The 22,725-nt window shown below is 36.4% G+C and overlaps 1 protein-coding gene across 25 annotated transcripts in view; it reads right to left on the bottom strand.

Moving 5' to 3' along the window:
• CHRM3 (cholinergic receptor muscarinic 3) overlaps window positions 1-22,725 on the bottom strand; it is a 267,267-nt gene that overhangs the window by 97,380 nt on the left and 147,162 nt on the right. For 2 of the 25 annotated variants that reach the window (XM_085576765.1, XM_085576767.1), the window contains one exon: window positions 9,846-9,946. The exons of 21 other annotated variants lie outside the window; for them this stretch is intronic. The gene's annotated coding sequence lies outside the window, so the exon portion shown is untranslated. 2 more of the 25 variants (XR_014954285.1, XM_085576763.1) reach the window with 2 other exon arrangements.

The following is a 22,725-nucleotide window of genomic DNA, read 5'->3' on the forward strand; positions in this document are numbered from 1 at the left end:
TTTAATATTAATATTAATATTAATTAATATCTTTTAATAACATTTCTTTTAATATCTAATAAATATCAGACAATATTTTGGGTGGGTATTTGGTCTGCTTCACCTGGAATTACCTCATCAGTTTTATACAGTGTTTGATAAAACAAGAAATAAAGTCACAGAGCAGTAGACAAACTTAATTCACTTGAGATACTAAATTCACTTAAGACACTGACAGTGAACTTCAGGTAGTAGGAGTTGAAGAGGGGGAGATAACCCACACAGAACAGCCACACACTAAGCAAAAAGTATATTGTGATTAGATTAAAAAAAAAAAAAAATAGGGCAAAGTATCCTCACTATGTGAGTCAGAGAGGAGTATCTGGTATAAATTCCACCCTGTCCTCTCCTGAATGTGAGTCTCACATTTTCATAGATAATGGTCTCAGGGCTGGATGCTCCTGAATTGATCTATATGACACTAATTTAAAACATGTTTATCTTAGAAAATATATAGAAGAAATATTGAACCTAACAACTCTGAAGAGATTTAAATAGAAGTCAGAAGGAATTGAAGAACCCAAATTTCAAAAACTTTTTACATCATTGGAAAGAGGTAACACTGACAGCGTTGTGAGCTGTGTGGGATTTTACTTCTTCCTCATCTTTCTCATGGTAGGAGACCAGAATATCCTTAATAAGAGTGATATAATTAGCAATCTGTGCCGTTTAGTCATTCTTCCTCTGATCTGGTGACTGTCACCAGATCAGAGGAAGCTTACATAAAAAACAACAACAAAAAAAATCAGTTTTCTCACATATTCCATTTTATATCTCTGTACTTCTAACATGTTAACTGTAGCTATTCATTTTAATAATACAGTGTAATTTTTTTCTTCTTAACTCTGCCTAGACACCATATTTGAAGTTTCACAATTAAAAGAAGCACAAATGACAGTTAAACCTACTGAAATATAAGGTACTTCCAATCATATTGAACCGAGGAAAAAAACAAAGCAACTGCCAATAACTGAAAACCCTTTCGAGAACTTCTTTGGCCACAGACTACTTGTTTTTTCTTAATAATTGACTGAAAGTCCTCAAAATTGTTGCTGTTCTAATTTTGATGTTATTGAATTCTCAACTGAAGACAATGGATAACTAAACTGAGTTTATTTTTACTTACATAAGAACCAAAATGGTCTATTAGAAAATAATGATAAATCCAGAACTTAATAAATTTTAAAAAAACTCCTGTATTACTTTTTGGTGTGTTAGTATTTCTCTACTTATAAGATAATTAAAATATTTTTTTTATTAGCAATTTTACATAAAGAAACCATTGAGAACTAACTTAATTTTTATTTTAATATTTCACAAGTAAAAGAAGACAATAATATGTTATGAATAATTTTAATCTGTCTTTGCATTTTTCTGCTAAAAGCTGAAAAGCATTTTGCAAATATTAAGTAACCCTCTAAGGTGACTCTTTCTATTATTGACATATTTAGAAGAATTGAAGCAAGAAAAGTACCAGTGAATGCTGAAAGTCAGAATGAATGGCAAAAAGAGTATTTAAAATTCAAAAGTCCTGATTTCCCACCCACAGTCTTCATCACACAATGACTCTCCTCTTTCTCTGTGAAGACAAGATGATTTACCATTGCCTTCTCAATAATTGGAATATTCATAAGCAATTATAGCTGTGTTCATAGAAAGTTCTTGGACTTAAGCTCTTGAATAAAACCATTATCAAGGGGAAAAAAAAAAAAAGAAATCACATTTTCACAGAAAATAGCACATGTTCACTTTACCAAGGTGTTTCAACTCTATTCATGAAATTCCTAAAGTTATACAGCAAATTTACTACATCTTCTGCACTTCTGGAGAACTGAAGTCTGGTAATAACCATGACAACTTGGACTCCAAATAAGAATTAAAGTCGTTGTGATCTTTTTGATGGAGAGCCACAAACCTAATTAACTACCAAGTTATATTTCCAGTTTTATGTACAAATCCTCCAATAAGTACCAAGGAAAAAAAATAAACAAAAGAAAAATCTTTAAATTTGCCAGAGGAAATGTAAACAATTCACAATACTGAGTTGAAAGAGTTATTACTTAGAAAGCAGGCAAGTTTTCAACTTCAAAAGTTGTCCTTCTAAAAAAGCTGCATTTTGTCAGTGCCTCCTCTGGAATAGAAAAGCAAGATTTTGCTTCTTTTACTTCAGTCTAAATGCACAGAATCTCCAAAGGGGTTTCGCCAAGTTCCAAATGGGCCGCTGGAAATCTAGAATTGAAAACTGAAATAAAAATAAGTAAACAAGTTGCTGCCATAGTATCCCTTCTCAGTGCAAACCACGCTGCTCTGCAGTGGCGCGGCAGATCTGAGCACCATCCTGCACTAACACAGAGCTTGGAGCTCCCTTTGCTGCACTGAGTTCTTCTTTTCGGGCAGAGAAGGAAACAGCAGGGCAGCTGTGTGCCAATTCCACACTCCAGCCCAGGAGCTGTTAGGTGAACACCCAGTTGCAGTGTGTCTTGCCAGTGAAAGCACAGGAACCTGGCTCTAAAGAAAACCTGGAAGACTTTGTGCCAGTGATCCTCAGGCTGAAAGGCTTTTGTTTAAAACTCGGTAGCACACACTAAGCCTGGAAGCAGTCACAATACACCTCCCTCCCTGTCAGATGGCCAGGCAGTGTAATACCCTCACGGCATTCCCTAAAACATGCTGGTGACACCTAGTGAAGACTGGACATCGAGCTCTCCAGGGCACAAGGCCAGGAGGGATGTGGGCACACTGCTTCTGGCAAGCCTGAAAGCAGCCACTCATTGGGATGCAGAATTCGGAAAAAGCTGATGCTAAGACCTGGGAGCACAACAAGTTTACTGAAAAGTGAAATGAAGAGTAACATTCCAGCTTCCAAGAATAAGTGGCAAAACCCATCATGAATATCTCTGAAGTTCTCCTTACTTTCAAAAAACAAGAAGACGTGTTGCTTAAAAGCAAGTTAAATTGAGCTAAACTTTTGTACTATCAAAAAAGTGAACTTTTTGCATCTGTGGGTACGCACATACTAATAAGCTTTACTATAAAATAAATACCACTAACTTTGCAGAAGGCAACAGTGAAATTACAAGACAGCTATATATACACACAGATTATTAAATTTGCATGGATTCTTCCAAAGAAGTGGATAGTGTCTTTTCTCTATTGAGTAAAAATGATGCATCCTTTAAAACTAACTTTAATGACTTCTAAGTGGTAGAACCTGATAAAAAAAGGACTACTAGTAGGTTGTCTCTCCAGGTATGTTTATTCTCTAACAGTTTTAAGAAAAATCTGATTTCCTATGTGGATTTATTTCAGATATTTACAATAATCTGATTTACAGAAAGTATTTCAGATGGTACCTGCTTAATGAAGTAATAGAATTTCTGCTATAAGTGTCTACATGAAACAGTGGGCTTATTTCTCACCAGAACTTGCTCTCAGTAATGAAGTGGATAATGGCAGGCACTGAAAGCCATGAAATCCAAATTTCAACTTAAGCTAAATATGCCGTGAAAACCCACAAGTAAATAAAGCATTTATCTTAGTTTTGAGAAATCATTGTGATTTATTTCTGGCAAAGAATAGAATGTTTTTTTTTGATCTACGTGCCTTGTGTTTTCCCCTGCAAGCACTGTGTATCCATCATTCTACACAATCTGGAGCACAATGCACTGCACTAAAGCATCTGTGTACGAGAATCTCTAAGCTGGCAGTTGTGTTTTGCTGACAGAGCTTGGGAGTTAGATGTTTATCGTGTTCTTGCTGGTGGATAGGAGCATGGTTCACAATAATGCAGGATAATCTCTGTGGACTTGACTTGTACAATAAAGCAAGAGAGATTCTGTCTATAAGTTTTAAGAAAAGTGACAAATATAGACCTTTCCTAAAATTTCATCATGATGGTGAAGCCATTGGAAGGGGAAAATACTTGATGCATGATGAGATATTGTATTTTACTAAACTTTGTTGCATTTCAGTTTTAGATATTTTTGATCCTCAGTTTTTCCTTTACAGCTGGATGAGAATGAATAAACACAACCACCATAAACTGAAAGAGTGTAGAGAAAAATTCTTTCAATTTGAACAGAAATATGCGAAGCCCACCTTTCAATTTTTGGCTTGTAAAATTACTGTCTTAAAAAACAAATAATCAAATGCAATCAAATAAAGGATTTACCAAATTTGGTAGTAATTTGTTGCGGTATCAGAAGCAGTGGAGCAATAAATATAATACAAATGAAAAAGCCAAACTGTTAGCCCAAAAGAAGATCTGAACTGAAACAAAAACTCTCTATGGGGCTACTAAAGAATTCAGCTGATAATCTTCTTCACAATTCAAGGCTTCATTTCCATAGTTAAAATTGCTAAAATCACCTTTGAAATCAATGGAAACAGTCTGAAGTCTTTGGTAGGACCCACAACATGTTCATTGTTAACCTCCAATTTCTCCATCATCACCAGAGTCTATTTGCTGAAAAGCTGATCCAATATGTAGTTAAGCTACAGTTAAGTACCATATATGCACAGTAATGTATGTAAGAGGATATCCAAGGTAAAACAGAGATACAGAAGAATACAACATGTAATAATTATAACTGCATAAGGTGATGAGGACTTTTATAGCAATGTTCTTTCTATTTGTTCATGTATTTGTTCTTCATTGTCTTGTATTTAAGCAATATGTAAAGTGACTCAGCCCTAAGCAGTTCAGTTTTGGGGAAACGACACACACATGCAACCCTGAGAAAAGATAATGAAGAATGAGTCCCAACGGATTAAAAATTCAAATGCAGTTTAATTGAAAAAGTTGAAAAACGGGGGAAAACATTTTTTTCCAATTATTTCAGCTTCTGCTATAAACAAAGATGAATGTTTCTCACAGTTTTGCCATTAATATTATTGCTGTAAAGCTCAAGTATGCAAAACAAAATTAAATAAACAGGACTGATTCATCATTACACTCCAGTTGTTTTGCAGTGCTCTGGTGAAGCATTAAATGCAGGAAAAACATGTTAGACCAACTTTATGGCTGTTCTGCATCACTAAAGTGGCACAGAGCAACTTATCACAGACAAGTAGCACAAAAAAAATTGAAAAACCCTTTCTTATTCTTCCAATCACTGTCCTCTCTTGCTTTCCCTAGCAGTTGCACAAGACTAAGAAAATAGTTGCCCTCCTGCTCCTTTGATCCCCTCTGTACTTAAAGCCATATAGAATTACTTCCATGTTGCTACTCACCCCTGGAGCTTCTCCTCAACACAAAGCTGGTGAGCACCACAGACGATGGCTAACCCCGACTCCTGTTCTACCACTGTGCCTGGCTGCAGCCCAGCACAGAGCCAGGGCAGGACTGGGATCACCAAATATAAGCTGTACAAACAGATGAACAATTCTAACAATGGGTTACTAAGAGCTGTAACTAAAACAGCAGGGGAAAAAAACCCCAAAACCTAAAACTGAAAGACAAAACCTCTGGAAAATGAATGTGCCCATGATGCACATCTGCAATTTCTAAGACACTGCTCAGCAAAGGACTTACACTGCCATGGCTGCAGCTGAGCTTCCTGAAGCACTTCAGCACACTTCACTTTCAGATGAAAATTCTTATGAGCAATGACAATTCCTAGGTGGTGAGAAAGGAGCATCAACTTCTGCACTAATCACCCAGGAGATGAGGAAAGCAAAACATGCAGCAAAGGTGGCAGGGACATAGCAAAGGTACTAAAAGCACTTTAGGCCTGTGTTGTGTGAAAGAAACTGATCCAAACTCCTCAGTTGCAGGGATGAAGTTTCCCTTGATATACTTGTCTGGATGACTGCCAACCTATTTCTGAGGCAGGAAGTGAAAATGAACCTCCTTACCCATTTTTTCTTTAAAACAGTGAAAGAACTTATCACCTGTTGTCCAGGCCAGGAGGTAACAAGGTGGCCTCCCCAGCTGCAGCTCTGAACTCTCACCCCTCTCACCATTACATTCTCAGCCTCACTGTGACTCTCTACTTTGGTATTGGTATCCAAGGCCATATCCACAGTAGAAACAAAAAGCCCACATTTCCTTACATGGGAAAGTCTTTTTTTAAAGTTCAGAACCAATTAAATCTATGTCAGCAGCTGAATGAAAAATCATATTTTCCTGACATACAGAGAATAGAAAAAAGTGATTTGCATATCCTTTATCCCCTTCATTTCCAAAATAATAATAATAATAAAAAAAAAACCCAAAAAACCAGCAGTAAAGTTCCATTCTTATCAAAGTCCAGGGGAGATTAAAGACCATGGAAAAATATGTAGTTAAACAAAGTCCACCTACAGCTGCAGCGGGAATAATACACAGGAAGATTTAGATGCAAATATGATGGTCTAAAACTCCACATAAAGAGTTTAAATCTACTGGTATACAGACAAGGGAGACATCCACAATGATCTCTCAGGGAATGATTTTCAAAACTAGGTTGGATATATTTACCAGCTAACACTTAGAAGATGACAAGCCTTGACATTTACAATCTAATATTAGACTACAACTCTCCAATGCTTTACACCTACAGGATAAACTATGGGCTGGAGAATGAAGAATGAAGACAGGTACAGGAATGTACATAAGGAGGCTGATACTGAAATATTTTTGAAAAAAAATTCCAGTTCTCAAATCACCAAAGCTTGCATTACGTGTGCTTGATGCTCCTGGGAATTTGTCTGAGGATTCCCAGTCCCAGGCTTTACCCACTAAGGCAAGGTTTCCATTAGATTCAATTACAGTTTAATATTGGTATAATAACTAAGGTATATCCTAAGACACTGATCTGTTCAGTCACTGGCAGCATATTCAGCTCAACTGGTAGATAAATCTACAGCATTTAGAAAACTGAAAAGCGTTTATTTGGTTTTCAAGAAAATTATGCACACACACTGAATCACTCCCTCCAGAAATCTTTTCATTGGCTGTGATCACACTCCTTGGAAATGAGAAAAAATCACAACTGTGCATACATGATTAACTTTAATTAGCAAGCACCTACAAATCAATTATTAGACTGTCACCTAATTATCTGGAATAGTAAACTGTAAGCAGCTGACAGAAATTTCAGAGAGGAATGAGAAAACAAACAATGCCAAGCACACATGAATTCAGAGCAAAGTTCAGCACCAATGAAGAGGAACTGAGATGGGGTCTGGGAAGTTCTGACTTGTCTTCCAGTTCAAGTAATGAAGACATGAAATAATTTCTGTAAAACTACACAGGTCCTCACTCTGACCACAAGAACCAGCAAACAGAGCTGTAGCTAGATGTTGTGTTACAGCACTGCGCTTCTCCACAGTACACAAGCTGAGGACTTAGGTGATTTTATTGTCTATGTATTTTAAAAACGTTACATTATCTGAAGTTTATTTTAGCCATATTTTACCAGGCTGCAGAGACAGGAACATGTTTTGCCATCCTGACCTCTATTTTTTTTCCTATTACATCTCCCTTCTAAATCTTGGTTCAGATACAGAAATATCAAGAGGATTCAGTGGGCAGGGCAGCCAGGCTATTGACACAATTGCAGTTTCTTTTGTTGAAATGGATGGAGCCCTTGGAAGAATTCCTATGCTCACAATTTTGGCTGTAATAACATAATTCATAGGCAATATAATAAAGATACTCTGAGCCACTTCATTGCAATCAGTTTTTTAACATTAGAGAATGCACATCATAAATAATTTTATTCTAGGATGAAAAAATTTTATTAGACTTTGCATTTCCTGACAAGGTTATTGCATGAGCATATGCATCATGTGCTACTCAGTGGGGAGTGTAGGTGCTGATTTTGGAACAGGGTAGGTGTATGCAGGTACCATTCAGGTGATTTGGTCCTGACAGTAAGTATGTTGCTCAGTTTTTGGAGGGAAAAAAATCCCAGATCACCCCTTGGTGATAGGCCAGAAAAGGAACTGAACTTACATTTTCTTTTTGAAATAGTTTACTCTAGTAAACAACTAATGAAGAGAAAAAAAAAAAAAAAACACAACCAAACCACTGAACCACCAAATAAATTTCCTTTCCTTTTGCCTTCCTCAAATGAAATACCTTGCAGAAGCATCTTTATTAATATTTTTTTCCAATAATACTATTTAAAATATTATCTTTCTTTATAACAAATGGAAAAGCACTACTCATGTAAGTGGGAGATCTAAAAATTCCAGATTGTGGTTGCTCTTTATATGAAAAATCATTTATTCTTTTAATATGTGGTGCTTAGAACAATTCCATTAAGTATTAGTGCTTCTGACTCGATATGAATTTGTCTTTCTTCCTCTCTCCTCTGTTTTTCTCATCTAACAAAATTGTATCAGCACAAATGGCATAATGCAATGTACCTTATAATGCTCCTAATGTAAAAGCCTGTCTTGGTCTACTTTCACTGGAGATTTCTGTCTATGCTTTAACAAAGGTAAATGAAAGCAAAATCTGGAGCATTTGAAAATATTTGTAACAAGCTTAATATGGTATATCTTAGGAAGTGAGTACTTTAAGAATGCTTTGCCTGAAGTACAAGTTTCATAGCAGACCCAAAGCCTGCCAGCCATTGTTATGAAAACCATCAGGCAGTGAAGACAGCCATGGAAATGGTTGGGGTAGTAGCTGGCAAATTCAGCATCACTTAGGCTTTCTCCTTGCTGAACTGTACATTAAACTTGGCTTTCAGGTAGAAAGAAAACATATATTTTTTTATTTATAATCAAGGATTACTATGGAAACTACCAAAGTATTAAGAATATGATCTGCATCCCCCATGTTACAGACAAGATAAAAAACTGTAAAAGGAAGTGTTCTCAGTCTTGTAGTATAAAACTAGTGCCCTTTGATCTGAGAGAGGCTATCACCAGAACAGTAGTCATTTATGCAAACTGTATGCTAAGTTTTGAAACCCGTTCTTGACGTAAATATATGTCAGGTACATAAGAAGATCTTTAATGCAAAAGCCAGTTCATTAACTGACTGCCTTAGTCTTTAATTGTAAAGGATTGATGTGTGAATTTCCTGGATGACTCAATATCTATTTAAGAGCATGTGTTTATGCTGTTTTCTCCAAGCTGATTTTGCGTATGAAATGATGTTTCTTACTGAGGACAGAAATTTTTTTTCCACAGTATGAGAATGATTCATAACCATATTTTTGCCTTGATCAGAATTTATTTTTCTTGATGTATCTCGCACCACACTGATGGGTCAGCTAGACAGAATGTCTGTCATGCAAGGAAAAAAATATACCCTCCTGTTACACTGACAACTGTTCATTAACAGAACTCATGAGCAAGATAAACTAAAGCAGGTGGAGAAAATATTTTTTGCTGAAACAAGCAGCTGAAATCCCTTTCAGGCTTATCGGTTTGAATTGAGGATTATCTACTCCTCGTGCAACACTAAATATGATAAAGGGAAGCAGACTGTCTGTTTCAGCATTTGCAGTAAGAGAAAATGCTTCTCTTTGAGCTAAAATAAAAGCACCAAGAAGATACTGCTGCTACTAAGTACTTTGTACAGGCAAAATCCCTTGATACAAGGACAAAAGTTTTGCCACATTAGATTATTACAGTCCTAGTACTGTAACAGATTTCAAGAAGAACCTGTCACAAATTTCCATCAGGATTTAAGAAGAGTGCAGTGAGAATAGCATGTTATCTACACAAAACTACTGATGCCATGACAGGCCCACACAGCTGCTCTTTCAAAGCCTTCATAAACTGAGAACGAAAATAGTTTATCCTCTAATTCCATATATCAGTTATTACATTTTTAATACACAGAAAGCATTTCCCTCTCTTACCTTTGACAGGCATATGCTGAAAGGATGCTCCAAGATATCTTTCAGGATGCTGGTGATAGAGGAATCCCTGACTTACATAGGTCAGCTGCCATGGCACAATACTAAAAACGTCAGACAAAGCAGTCAGAATTACCCAGTGGCTTGAAAAAAATAAGCTTACTTCAGGTCTAATCCAGAGGCTGCGTACTGATAGGCATGTGTTAGAGAAATGGCAAATATGACAGGTCCAAAAGGACGACTGAGGAACAAACCATGAACTTAAGACTGCTATGTCTATTAACTTGACTAGTATAGAAATGCAGTGTTACTGTTCCTGAGCCTTGTAAATGAGTACTGTAAAATTTATCGTATCCAGAGTTCTCCTTTCAGCAATTCTGCATAATATTTATGCAAATACTATTACAATTATTTTGAAAGGATTGGCATAACTTCCAAAACAGTCTCTCCAGAGAGAAATCTCCCAAATGAGCTTTAGGTTCTCAATATGAAAACAAAATTCTATTTACTCTTTCATTTTTTTTCAACCTATTTAATTTACTAAAATAATGAAAACATTATCCAAGAAAAAAGAATTCCTGTGGATCAATGACAAACACAGCATGCCTACGGAATCAACAATGAAATTTTTCAGAAGAGTGAGTAATCCAGAAAAATCTCAAGAAGGTTTTGCACATACAGAAGTACATATATTATCAAGCAAGTAGTGAAACCTATTTTCTGCACCTTCCTGCAAAACCATGAGGCTTCTGCTCCTGGATGTAGCCATGCCTGATTTGACCTTTTGGACAATTCCCGTTTTGAGCTGCAGAATTTTGCGTCTGCTATTTCATTTGGAAAATGTTTTCATTTTAGGATCCATTAATGCTGCTCACATAGAAAAAGATAGCAAATATTACTTTCATATCCTGCTGCTGCAATCAGCAACAGTGGGGCAATTGTTACTTTTTTGTATTATATTAACTACATTATCTATAAGTCAGCAAAAAGTAACCACAGGACAAAAATATGGTTTTGGTTTTTGTTTTAAGAAGTTATGATGAGCAGTATTTCACAAAATTAAAATTAAGCTTTTGGGTATACAACCATAGGTTTTTAGTGTCAACCCTTATGGAAATATTACACAAACAAAAATAAACATTTTGCCATCATTTAATGAGAAATAAAATTTAGCAAAAAAAAAAAGCCAAACATATACTGCAATACAGCTAAATCATTTGTCATGTTGGAATAAATTAAAAGGAAGTGAATTCTTATTATAAGTGCTAAGGTGCAGTAGTAAAATAAGATTATCCTGGCACTGGTGTAGAGACAAGTGATTCTATCTCTGCTCTTTATTACCACTTGCAGCACTACTAACATCTGTGATTAGGGATAAAAAGATACATTTGCCTTTATTTAAGAAGTAATCCCTCTGCCAAGTATGAAGAATAAATTCAGAACACAGCAAATGCCACAATAAAGTGTTCAGTTAAGTAGACTCTTTCTGGAACAGCTGGAAGGTCATAAAAGATTCAACTTCTTTCTATCAACCTGAATACAGCCAGTAATCCAAACAGCATAAATGATCTTAATTCTGAGTCACATGCAAATGTGGGTACTATTGCACATAACTCTGAGTTTGTGGTAAAAAGACAATCACTTCTTGGCAGAGACACAAAATGAAGAAATATCCTTCCACGGTCTCTGCTGAGGAATCTGGCCAGTACTCAGTCTTTATAATTTTTCATTAATAATCTTATAGCACACAGTAGTTCTGCAGATACTTACTAACCAACACAAAAATGCTGATGAAATCCACTGTCAGCACTAAGTCTGTGGTAGGCACATTCTTCTTTCTTTCAAGATTTTTCATAAATGAGCACAGAGGAAAGAAAGATAAAACTATTTCTATTTCTCCTCCTTGTTTTTCCCATGTAGAATGTGTTTAGAGAATTGTTTACCTGGAGTGATTGCTTAATTGGATTCTGGTGAGGATTGTTTGAGCCTGATGGCAAATTCATTACACCTGTGTCTGCACTCTCACAAGAGGGTCACAAGTTGTTAGGTAGTTAGAAAAAGTAGGTAGGTAGTTTTAGTATCTCCTTTAAATAATATTATATTATATTAATGTATTATAGTACAGTTGTAATAAAGAAATCATTCAGCCTTCTGAACTGGAGTCAGACATCATCATTTCTTCCCACCGGGTTCACCTGCATTTACAATATAAGTCTTCTTTTAAACTGAAAATTAAGACAATTTAAATCCTGCCACAGATTTTGAATATACAAGTCAGGCTCCAAATCCAATCCAGGAGACTAAAGAATTATAGTCATTCACAGAAATATAGAAATACTCTGAACCTAGCGACACAGCCATGTGCAATGTAGATACCACCACTTTTACTCTATGTACTCTTTACTCTCTTGTCTCTGGATTCCATGCAATAATAAAATAATGGTTCTTGTGAAAGCCCAGATCAGTGGTCAACCCAGAGCTTTGTTCATTCATCCAAGCCCATCAGTCAGGACCAAAAGATGCTTGATTCTTTCTGGAGTGTGAAAAGAAATGGTGGCACATCAGTTTATTGCTGTGAAGTGCAATGTGTCCTGTGCAAGGGATATCTACCTCTACTTTTAGAAAAAAAGACAAGGGACAAAAGATGTCACATTACTTTGAATCTTGGAAACAGGGAAGTAAAAATGGAACTTCTCTTTGGTGGCAGATTGGTTGGTCTGTCAGCTTTCTCCAGGTTCAGAATATAAATGTTTAGTGTGGCTGCACAGCAGTTACAATTCATTTAAATTAAGGATACCATGGGCTTCTGCTTCCTCAAGTCACTAACCTTTGTCACTGTGCCATCACCAGAGGAGTGAACCAGAGGAGTGAACTGGAAACTAATCACTGTTTGTAGGATTGTACAGTCCATACTTAAATGCAAAATGAATCCCAGCCTGCTTTTAGATGTTGGCATTAAATATAATGTAAACCTTAGAGAGCTGATCTTCAGTTGTATTTCAGGGAAAAATAAAAGGGCCGCAGGCTCACACAGAAGAGCTGAATGCAGAGGGACTGTGAAAACAGTGCCCTCCTGAAGAAGAAATGTGATGTGATCCTAAGGTTGGAAGAGTAGGACAAATCTACAATGAGGAATGCACCCCAAGCTCCAACCTGCCACCCTCAACCATCAGTTTTTCATGGAAGATTTTAGGGCAGTTTAAGAAGTAGCCCTTGCCCAGTGATTAAAACACTGTGAGCAACTAAAAGTCACTTAAATGAAAGAAATAGAACTTAAACACTGTAAAAATGTAAATTCAGATACAATCTCTAGGAAAAGGGAAGCTTCAGATTTTATAACCCAGTTTAGGGAACACAAGCAGGTAGAAGAGTAAATGCCAGCAGTACAACTGCATTCAAATTATTTCCTTGTGCAGAAAGGATCAAGAAGGGTCTTGAGAAACACAAATGTGGGAGAGGAGAGGGACTGCACTTTCAGGAGGGTACCTAGAGTAGATGCAGCCCCAAACATGGAGCAGTTGAATTGAAGCAAAAGTGGCTGCAGTCCCCCACCCCTGAGGCCCGGAGCAATTCACATTGAGCCTGATCAGCCCTTTGCAGCCTCCTGTGGTCTCACACAAGATGGGTGCAAGAGCAGGGACACAGCATAGGGCTAAGCTGGGGCAGAGGAAGAGGTGCTGCTGAAACTGCTCCTTCCAGGAGAGCTGCCAGGGCACAGCAGCTCTGGGCTGGGGATGCCCTCACCACATTCACATGCTATCTATGTCAAGTAAGAAGGAGCCTTTGATTTTCTACAGATTGGTGAAAGTTGCTGAGAGCAGCTTCAGTCTAACCTGAGAGGTGGGAAGCACATTATTCCTCAAGAAGAAAGCATTTCTCATAAATAGTGTGCAGGGAAAAATCCTTGCGACTTGCAGCAAATGTAGGTTGCTCAGAAAAAAAGATGCATCTCTAACCAAGCCATGAGTTTAAACAACTGAAAAGGTCAAGTCCCAGTATATAAAGAAATCTCTCTCTCAGGTTTGAGCAAAAGCCCTTCTGCCACAGGCAGGTGGATGGAGGCAGAATTAATTTCTGAAATGCTCCCTGGGGATCTGACAGGCTAAAGTATCATCAATCTTAAAAGTCTGCAGAAACAGCAGACTTTTTTGGGAAGCCAAATAAGTGAAATATTGACAATTCCCTAAACAAAACTTCCATCCTATTTACTGAGATTTCAAGTGAGGTTTAGATATAATTTATTGAAGGAATTCAAACTCATTTATTGTGAAGCCTTAGTCACAGGATTTTAGTCAACATCTTTCCGCCCTGTCTCATATTTTATGCTGCTGTCACTCCCACTCCTCTTCCTTCTCTAGATCAACAATGTTGTAGAAGGATAATCAGGTCATTTGAAAAGATCTTAATTTTCACTGAGAGCTGACAAAATCCCTTCAAGTGTACAAAAAAGTAGAAAACACTGATATTTGAAAATTAAAAGCTTTCAGGAAAAAAAAAAAAAGTCCTCAAGGAAAAATAAACCCTTTAAATTATTCTCCTGAAGACCTCAGAGGACAAAATCCTTTAAATCCATTAATATTTTGGCATTAATAGTTTGCAGTTATTAAAATCACACTTGACTACTAAAATAACACTGAGTATAAAGACACTACACAGGGTTCAATAACTTTGCTCGATTATGTGCTACTTAGTTAAAAATGATGCCCTAAAAGAAAGGAAAACACGAACTACTCAAAAACACATACAATTTCCTCCTAAAAATCCTAGCCTTCCAAGACGTGTAGAGAGGGAGAAGCACAGAACCCTTTCTTTGGCTTTCTCTAACACCTTTCCCTGGGGTCAGGATTTCAGAGGAGCTGCCAAGACAGATGCAGAATAGAACAGATGATACAAACTGCAGATCTTTTCATTTGCATGAAAATATTCAAGTTATCCAGGAAGGAGGGGGGCCCCTTCCTCTCTGCAAAATCCTTTAGATCTGTGAGCACTGCTGAGCACTGGTGCTTTGGCAATGCAGGGCTCTGCTGGCAGCACTGCTGGGGAAAATGCAACAATTGTGCTTCAGACCTGTGCTGGGACACCCTTTGGGAGCAGGAAGAATGTGTTCTCTTCAAGCAAAAGATTGACCTCAAACTTGTATTGAAAAGATAGTTTTTTTCATCCAACTGCAGTGAGTGCCAAAGGCTGCAGAGTGAACACAGCAGAAAACTCATGAGTGAAGATGTTGCTTCCCTTTATGTTTCCCTCCCTTTATCTTGCATGAGAGACGTGCTACAGATCCCACCTCACTACTCAGCATGTTCTGAGTAGTTCTTCTTAGGAAGAGTCTCACACACTGTGATGGCTTTTTATTGCCATTTCCCATATACTGTAGAAGGTGCTAAGTTTACAGCTTAAGCTCTCCTAAGAAAGTACAGCAGCCAAAAATGCATTTTTCAACAGTCAGTGTCCTGTAGAAAATAGCTGGTTAAGTCTTGAAATTTCTAAAGTTTATGGTCTTGCCAAAAGATAATAAAAGAACCTAAATTAAAACTCAAAAGCAACTATTTTATATAATTTTAACTTTGAGGCAGGAAATATGTTGTATACCTATATTTGATATATTGTATTTAGTGAAATAATAAAATAGGCAATGTTATTTTATTATGGCCTTTGAAATTATTCAGTGATTATAAAATAGTTGGTCAGACAATAATTTGGTCCTGATAATTACATATTTTCCACCCCTGTGATTGAAACAAAAAAATACAGAATTAATTATGAATGATCCATAAATAAGTTACCATCAAAAACATGCATTTGAAAATATATATATGGATCTAAATCAGTTCAGCTGTAACTGAAAGAACACCAATAGATGCAGTTTTGAAGGTTTTAAGATTAATTGTAGCATTTGGAACATTTTAAATATAATTTGATAAATCCTAAGATTAGGGAATTTTAAACTTTCTTATTACAGATAATAAATAAGTTCACGACCTAAGTTTTGGCTTTCTCTTTTTTCCATATAAAGCAATGCTTTTTGGTTTTAGTGAAATAAGCTTTCAATATAAACATAAGTATTACTTGAGAAACCTACCATAGATTAGTATATTGCATATACTCACTTATATAATCATGTCCTGAATTTTCTAGGCAAAGGAAAATATGAATTTCCCATGCTAAGTAAGATGAATTATTTAAAAAAATTGAAAATTAGGATTGTTGATTACAATGGTAATTCCTTGCCCTTTGCACTTTGTTTAACAAAAAAAAAAAAAAAAAAGGTAACAATATATGATCATAAATAAGAGTATTAAGAGATAATACTATTTGTAAACTCTGCACTGATTATAAAACCAAATAAATAAAGAGGACCTATTGTAAACAGTGCATGGAACATTCTATAAGTAGTTTCATCATGTTTGCCATGCCATGCAAAATCTAGGAAAATATAACTTTGTGTCTTGAAACACTTTCTGATGGCAAGTTGTCCAGGCACACCACATAGTTTTGTAAAGTTTACTTTCTTTTTAATATTTCTATGTTTTTAATAAAGAGCAGATTATTTTGAATAATATCCAAGGAAAAGAAACATGCTGGATTCTTGCACAAGTATGGATCCAGCAAAATAATGATGTACCAGCACCAGCCTACAGAAGTATTTTTTGAACACTGTGCTCATGCCAATTTTGTTTTGCTGACACTCACTACTGACATCTGAGAATGTTTACTGGTGTTTCTTATCCCAGAGTTGTTTGCTCCCTCTTGATTCCTGATGCTTTCTAGCTAAAATAATAGAATAACTTAGATGTGTTTATATAATATCAGCACACAGTAAGTCCTAACAAACAAAATCAAACAACCAAAAATAAATATGTACTCTAAAAGCAGTATTTAGGCCAAGCTTAACTTTCATCAAAGTTCAGCAAAACATTGGTTTAATTTTTTGGTTTTTAAAGTTTTAAAATATTGTAATTTTATATGAACACATATGGGTTATTGAATTTTTAATTTGTAATTTGAGATGGAAGAGCAGGAAAGATCAGTAGAGAGAAGATTATTTTACATATCAGTTTTGTTTAGAGACCACAGTTTTCCTTTATGTGCACCTAGAGAGAAATATACAAGTGTTTTATTCCCATTTAATGAGAGTAAAAGGAGAAATATGTTCCTCTGAAATGGAATTTGTAAAGCAAGAGGTTATTTGGTATCAACAAAGGCAGAAGATAGGCTGTCTTGATGACATATGAAAAATGGGAATCTAGACGTGTGTTTGAGAATTCTTTAAAAACCCCCAAAAATCTCAAAGAATAAAAAACAAAAGGCCAAATAAATCCAATATAGATCCTCTTCTAATTTGAAGGCCCATCCAGGAGCTCTCCTTTATGTTGAAGCCAAGTTCAGCATGCATTTTATTACTAAATTCTGCTTATATTGTATCATAAGATTATGAGGGGAATTCACAAAGAATTTGCCCATTTGACTGTTGCAAAGTACTGTATTTTTCATAAAGGCAGAGCTGCTTCCAAAAGGCACTAAGTGATGCTATAAAGTTGCAACTTGTGCACACCAACCAGGTACCAAACTACAGTCCTCATGAGCCAGACAGAAAAGCAATCAGCATGCACATATAGATCAAAAAGTAGGAAAAGAAATGTCTCTGGAAGTGTGTAAGACCACAGAGCAACTTCCTACTGCAACATAATTCTGAACTGTTTCAGTGGCCAAAGCATTTCTGCCATTGCTGCTAGTTGATTAGCTGGAAAAATCTAACCTCTGAAGCTTGAAAACTCCAGAAGAACTGTATTTTATTCAGTCTGGGCTTCCTGCTGAAACAACTCAGAGTCTTTCTGTACAGAGACAACAATGTAGCTCACCTTTTGTAGTTCAAGGTTGAAGACCCGAAATAAAAATGTATTCTAGATGTGCTCAGAATGTAGATGTATAGTATGATAATTAAACAGGAGGTTTTAGTACATTCCCTGGTCTTGGCTTTTCAGTGCTAAAGACAGTCTAAGAGATGCCTGAAAATTATTCCCATGCACTGAGGCATCTCAGAGTAATCGGCATAATTCAAAATCAAATGTGGTCAATGTTAGTAGGGTTTGCAGAGCACACTGATTTAAATTCAAAGGAATCCAGTGTATTACCATACTAAAGACTCTTAAGGGATGTTTATTCATCTTGCACTTACCTTTAAGCATAGCTATAAAGTTTGATATTAAGGAAGAAATGCAGAAGTATTTTATAATCATTTTCAGTTCTAATGTCTAAACTGTCTGATTCCATTTGGTTAAAAATCCATTGGTGTGATGATGAGTGCACAAGCCACCTAAAATCAATGCAAAAACCAGTGCTGATGGTCCATTTCATATTCCCTGTTCAGCTAGAACTCTGGAAGCTTTAATAGTTCCATGGGCATGGAGACTTTAGTGTGACGAGCTGAAGGTTAATGACGCCTGCAGTGATGTGAGGCCCAAGGTCAGTTAACACACAGACTGCATGCTGCTTTTATTCTTTTGTTTTAGTTTTTTATTGAAGTTTTACCTGTAAGTCAACCAAAGACAAATGTCTGGGTTGCTTTAGCCCAGTCTGCAGGCTCTGGTACCATCTATCTGACACAAGCCCTAACAAACCTTTTTCAACCTGTTTAATTAGAGGACCTTTTCCAGAAGGTTTTGATAATGTTACCTCAGTTAAGTTCTTCCATTACACTAAAGCAGTCAAGCAAGTTAGGATGTTGGCTCAGTAAAGAAGTAAATGCCACCTCTACCATAATCAGTGATTTGATAACAGATGATCCATCTTAGCTGAACAATTTATTTGATGGTTAGAGCTTTGCACCTTAGCTAAGGAACTCTGTAAAGTAAGTTTGATTATTCCAATAGTAATAAATATAGTCTTAGAAGCAATACCATGTATACCTCAGAGTGTGCAGAAAATAGTGATTAAGTCAATATTTAATATCTTCAGTTGTTCATCAGAACGGGGGAGATGTTGGGAAGGATAAATAAATATAATTGCCTAGCAAAAGATTTACAATAGTATAGCCAGGATGAAAACAATCTCCCCTACTGGTTGGACAATGCCCGTACCTACAGATAAGTCCAAAAGTCAAATGGACTGCTCCATCTCAACTCCCAAAATATATGTTTCATCCCACACCTGTAACCCTACCCTAAAACATCAAGTGCCTGTGACCCCATTGGCCCAAAGTCTTGTTTCAGCCCACATCGAAGCCCCCTGATAAAGAGTCCCTGAGGAGCCAGACGCTCTCTTGGAATCCCCACTCTCTTGCAACTTCCCCTCTCTTGGAACTTCCACCTTCTCCTAGAGCATCCTCTCTACCCCTTGTCTCTCCCCCCCCATCCCCTCAGGCCTTGCCACGTGCTGCATCTGGCAGCTCCAAGAAAGACCTTTCACCATCCATAATAAAACTGATATCTTAAGAGCAGCCTTCAGAGATCTCTTGTCTCCATTCATCAAAGCTGTCCTGGAGCTCAGCATTCCCTACATCTGAGAGGTTTGGTAGATATGGATGTAGGCTGCTAACTTGAACTGAACACTAATTATCCCAGATCCAGCCATTCTAAGCGAGCTGTGAGGTGTTTATATGAGGCACATTATCTCGAGTGATTACACTGTAGCTATAGCCATCAGTTTATCACAGTCTGGTGGAAAAATACTTCATGGCCTATTTTGCAAACAGACCAATATACATTTTGCAGGACCTTACACAGCGCCACTGTGTTCTTTTCACCTTGCTAACTGAAAGCTAAGAAGGAAAAACTGGTAATTAAAAATTTAAATTTACCATTGAGATGAAATACATGTAAGACAAACTATACCTAAATTCCTAGTGTTGCATAGCAGTTTCATTTTATCAGAACTTAATTTGCAGATTTTTTTAAAATAGCTTTTGCATTTATTATGTTGGCTTATAATGTCGTGGACTTGAAAATACCAGGCTAATGATTGGACTTGATGATCTTAAAAGCCTTTTCCAACATAAACAATTTTATGATCCTATATAATTATTTTTTAAATGCCATGGTTCTCCTTATCTTAAGTACCAATGGTGTAGACTGAAAAGTTTAGCAAAATGGAACCAACAAATCTCTAAACAATGATGAGTCCTAAGGATTTCCTGCTGTTTAGTTTTAGCAAATTGTCTTCTACTCACACCTTTTCCACGCAGTACTTCCATACTACCACTGCAGACAGAGATGCATGCTGAAGATGTTTCTGCAATATACAGTGCAGAAAGCAATAAAACTATTTATGAGCTGTAAAACTGAGAAATGTTAATGATATAGGCAAAATTTGATTCCGATTTTTTAGCCTAATAAGAGACCAGAATTTTTATCTGACTGAATTTTTTCTTTTTTTTTTGCTCTTTGCTATGCTGAGAGCTCAGCCTTGTTATTATCCCTTTGAAAATATTTATCTCTAAAACAGCACTGCAGTCCAATATTACAAGCATAGAGACATACTTTCTTTTAAAAGAAAAACCTTACCAGCTTCAGTTATTTCATAGTCCTCATTATGATGTCTCTAAAAGTCAGGAACACCTGTAGCTGATTTTTTTTTAGGTGTACAGTCATCAATAAACAAGTTGCACTCACTCCTACAATTCTTTCAGTTTATTCACTGAACAATGCTGACTGTAATAATCAAAAAATAATAGCTATTATTTTCTGAGAGGGGCAGCCACTTGTTTCCAGTGCTGCCACCAAGGATATCACAATTACTTTCATTCCTCCAAGGAGCTTCATATACAGAGCACCACAAGGAATTATTGATTACATGAACTATGCCAGGAAACAAGGCTAAAACCAATACAAAGTACTGGAGAGTCAAAGAAGCCCTTAAAAATGCAAGCTGGCTTTAGGCACTTTGTAGCTCTGCAGTACCAGTAGATGCTGCCCCTTACTCTTCTCCTTCCAGAGTTTACAATACTGAAAGACTTGATGTGCCTCTTGAGATGTGTTTGCTTGTGGCAAAAAGGGGGAAAATTACTTTTACCTCAATGAAAGACATGCCAAAAAAATCATTCAGAGGCAGAACTGCAGCAAAATTATAATAGCAGCCAGTTTTGCAAATTTCTTTATAGATAAAAATTTTGAAATGTTACAGATTAGTGTAACTTTTACTTATTTTATGAATTTTAAGGAAAAAAAAATACCACAAAATTTATAACTGCTTCTTTCTCTAAATAATAATTCAACAGAAAATAGAACTTTACTACAGAGAACTGGACAGTCACCTGCACAAAAGAACTATTAATAAGGACCACAAAATACGCTGTGCTGGTTCAGACTAGTAGGCATAAAATTGGGCCTTTTTCACTCTGGCAAAAACCCCCTAGATACCTGCAAATTATGCTACTCCAGTTTGAAGCAAGGTGTCATTTGTTTTCCTCAATGGTTTTGTAGAGTCTAGATCTTAAGGTACCTTTTGAGTTTCACATATAAGATACAATTACTCAAAAAATCTCACAACAGATCTAACCAGAGTAATTACACTTTCATCTGAAATCCTAAACAGAAGAATCACAAAACAAGTTTTTTCTTGGAATTTGGCCTATAAAATAAACCTGCTCCTGCTACAAACAGATATCTATGCTGTCCCATATTATTTCTTCCCATTCTTTCTCACTGATGGCTATTGCCATTCAAATTTGAAAATGCTATTCACTAACAAATTACAATAAAAGCAGTGGAACACAGGCATAAGGAAAAATTAAATAGTGACTGGCAGTAAACCAAAGAGATAGTCGAAAAAATCAAAATTATATGGAGAGAAGTGAATGTTTTTTTTAATAAATCAAGGACTTATTTATACTTGCCTGCTTTTTCTAATTGTCACAGCTGCCCACCATGTGGAGACCTAGTTCCCACTAAAGTTTTGCTCACTGCATATATTTTAGTATAGACCCTCAAAGGTATTAAAGCAGAAAGTTCCTGAAGAGGTTGGTGACAGAAAGGAGAAGACAAGGCAATCATGTTCATTTGGGCCAAAAAAAAATGTAAATTCTCATTGCTAAGAGACAAAAAGTGGATGGGATATCAGGTACTGGGTTTGAGGAGGGAAACCAACTCTCTGAGGTTTGGCTTTTTTTTTTTCTCTCCTGGCACAAGAGATGTATCAAATCTAGAATTTATGATACAGTTTTATTAATTTCTGAAAAACCAGGAAGAGATTACATTGTCCATAGTATGAGATCATAGATGCTCTTCCAAAGCTTCCACTGTGACGAATTTCCTTGTCCCTGCTCAGACTGACTAGGAGGTGACAAAGAGCATGGCAGAAGCTTTGTTTTTGAAGGAAAGCAATTTACTGGGGAAACGTCATGCAAAATAAAAATAGGACTTCACTGTTTACATGGCATGTGATTGTGATAAGAATATTGATTTATATATATCTGCACAACAAAAATGTCAGAAACACTAATGGTGGTATCACTTAATGGGCAGGTCCCTAAATGTGACTACATTTTGGCAATGCATTGCTCAGGCTGATCCATCTGGGAGTAATATTTCAAGTTGTCCTCTAAGGACTTGGAATTTTTACAAACATGTGACTTTACTTTGTTGGCAAAATAGAAATTTCTATGGAGATACTGATTACATGGGTATTAGAGTAAATTCTCCTAGAAATTAGCCAGAACATGAAGAATGAATTCCTGCAGAAACAAAGGACAAACACAGTCTTGCCTCAACACTTTTTATTGTACTTATCAGTGTGACTGCTTCAGGTAGCACCCTCCACAATGGAACATAATACCGTGTGTGTTTCTTTGTGTTTCATGTGATAACTAATCAATCTGCATCCAAATGATATTACAAAACTGTTATGGGGAGGACAGCATTAAAAGAGCTGGAGAACAGCATATAGAAAA

Source organism: Lonchura striata, chromosome 3, assembly GCF_050655825.1.
Source record: "Lonchura striata isolate lonStrDom1 chromosome 3, ASM5065582v1, whole genome shotgun sequence".
Lineage (NCBI taxonomy): Eukaryota > Metazoa > Chordata > Aves > Passeriformes > Estrildidae > Lonchura > Lonchura striata.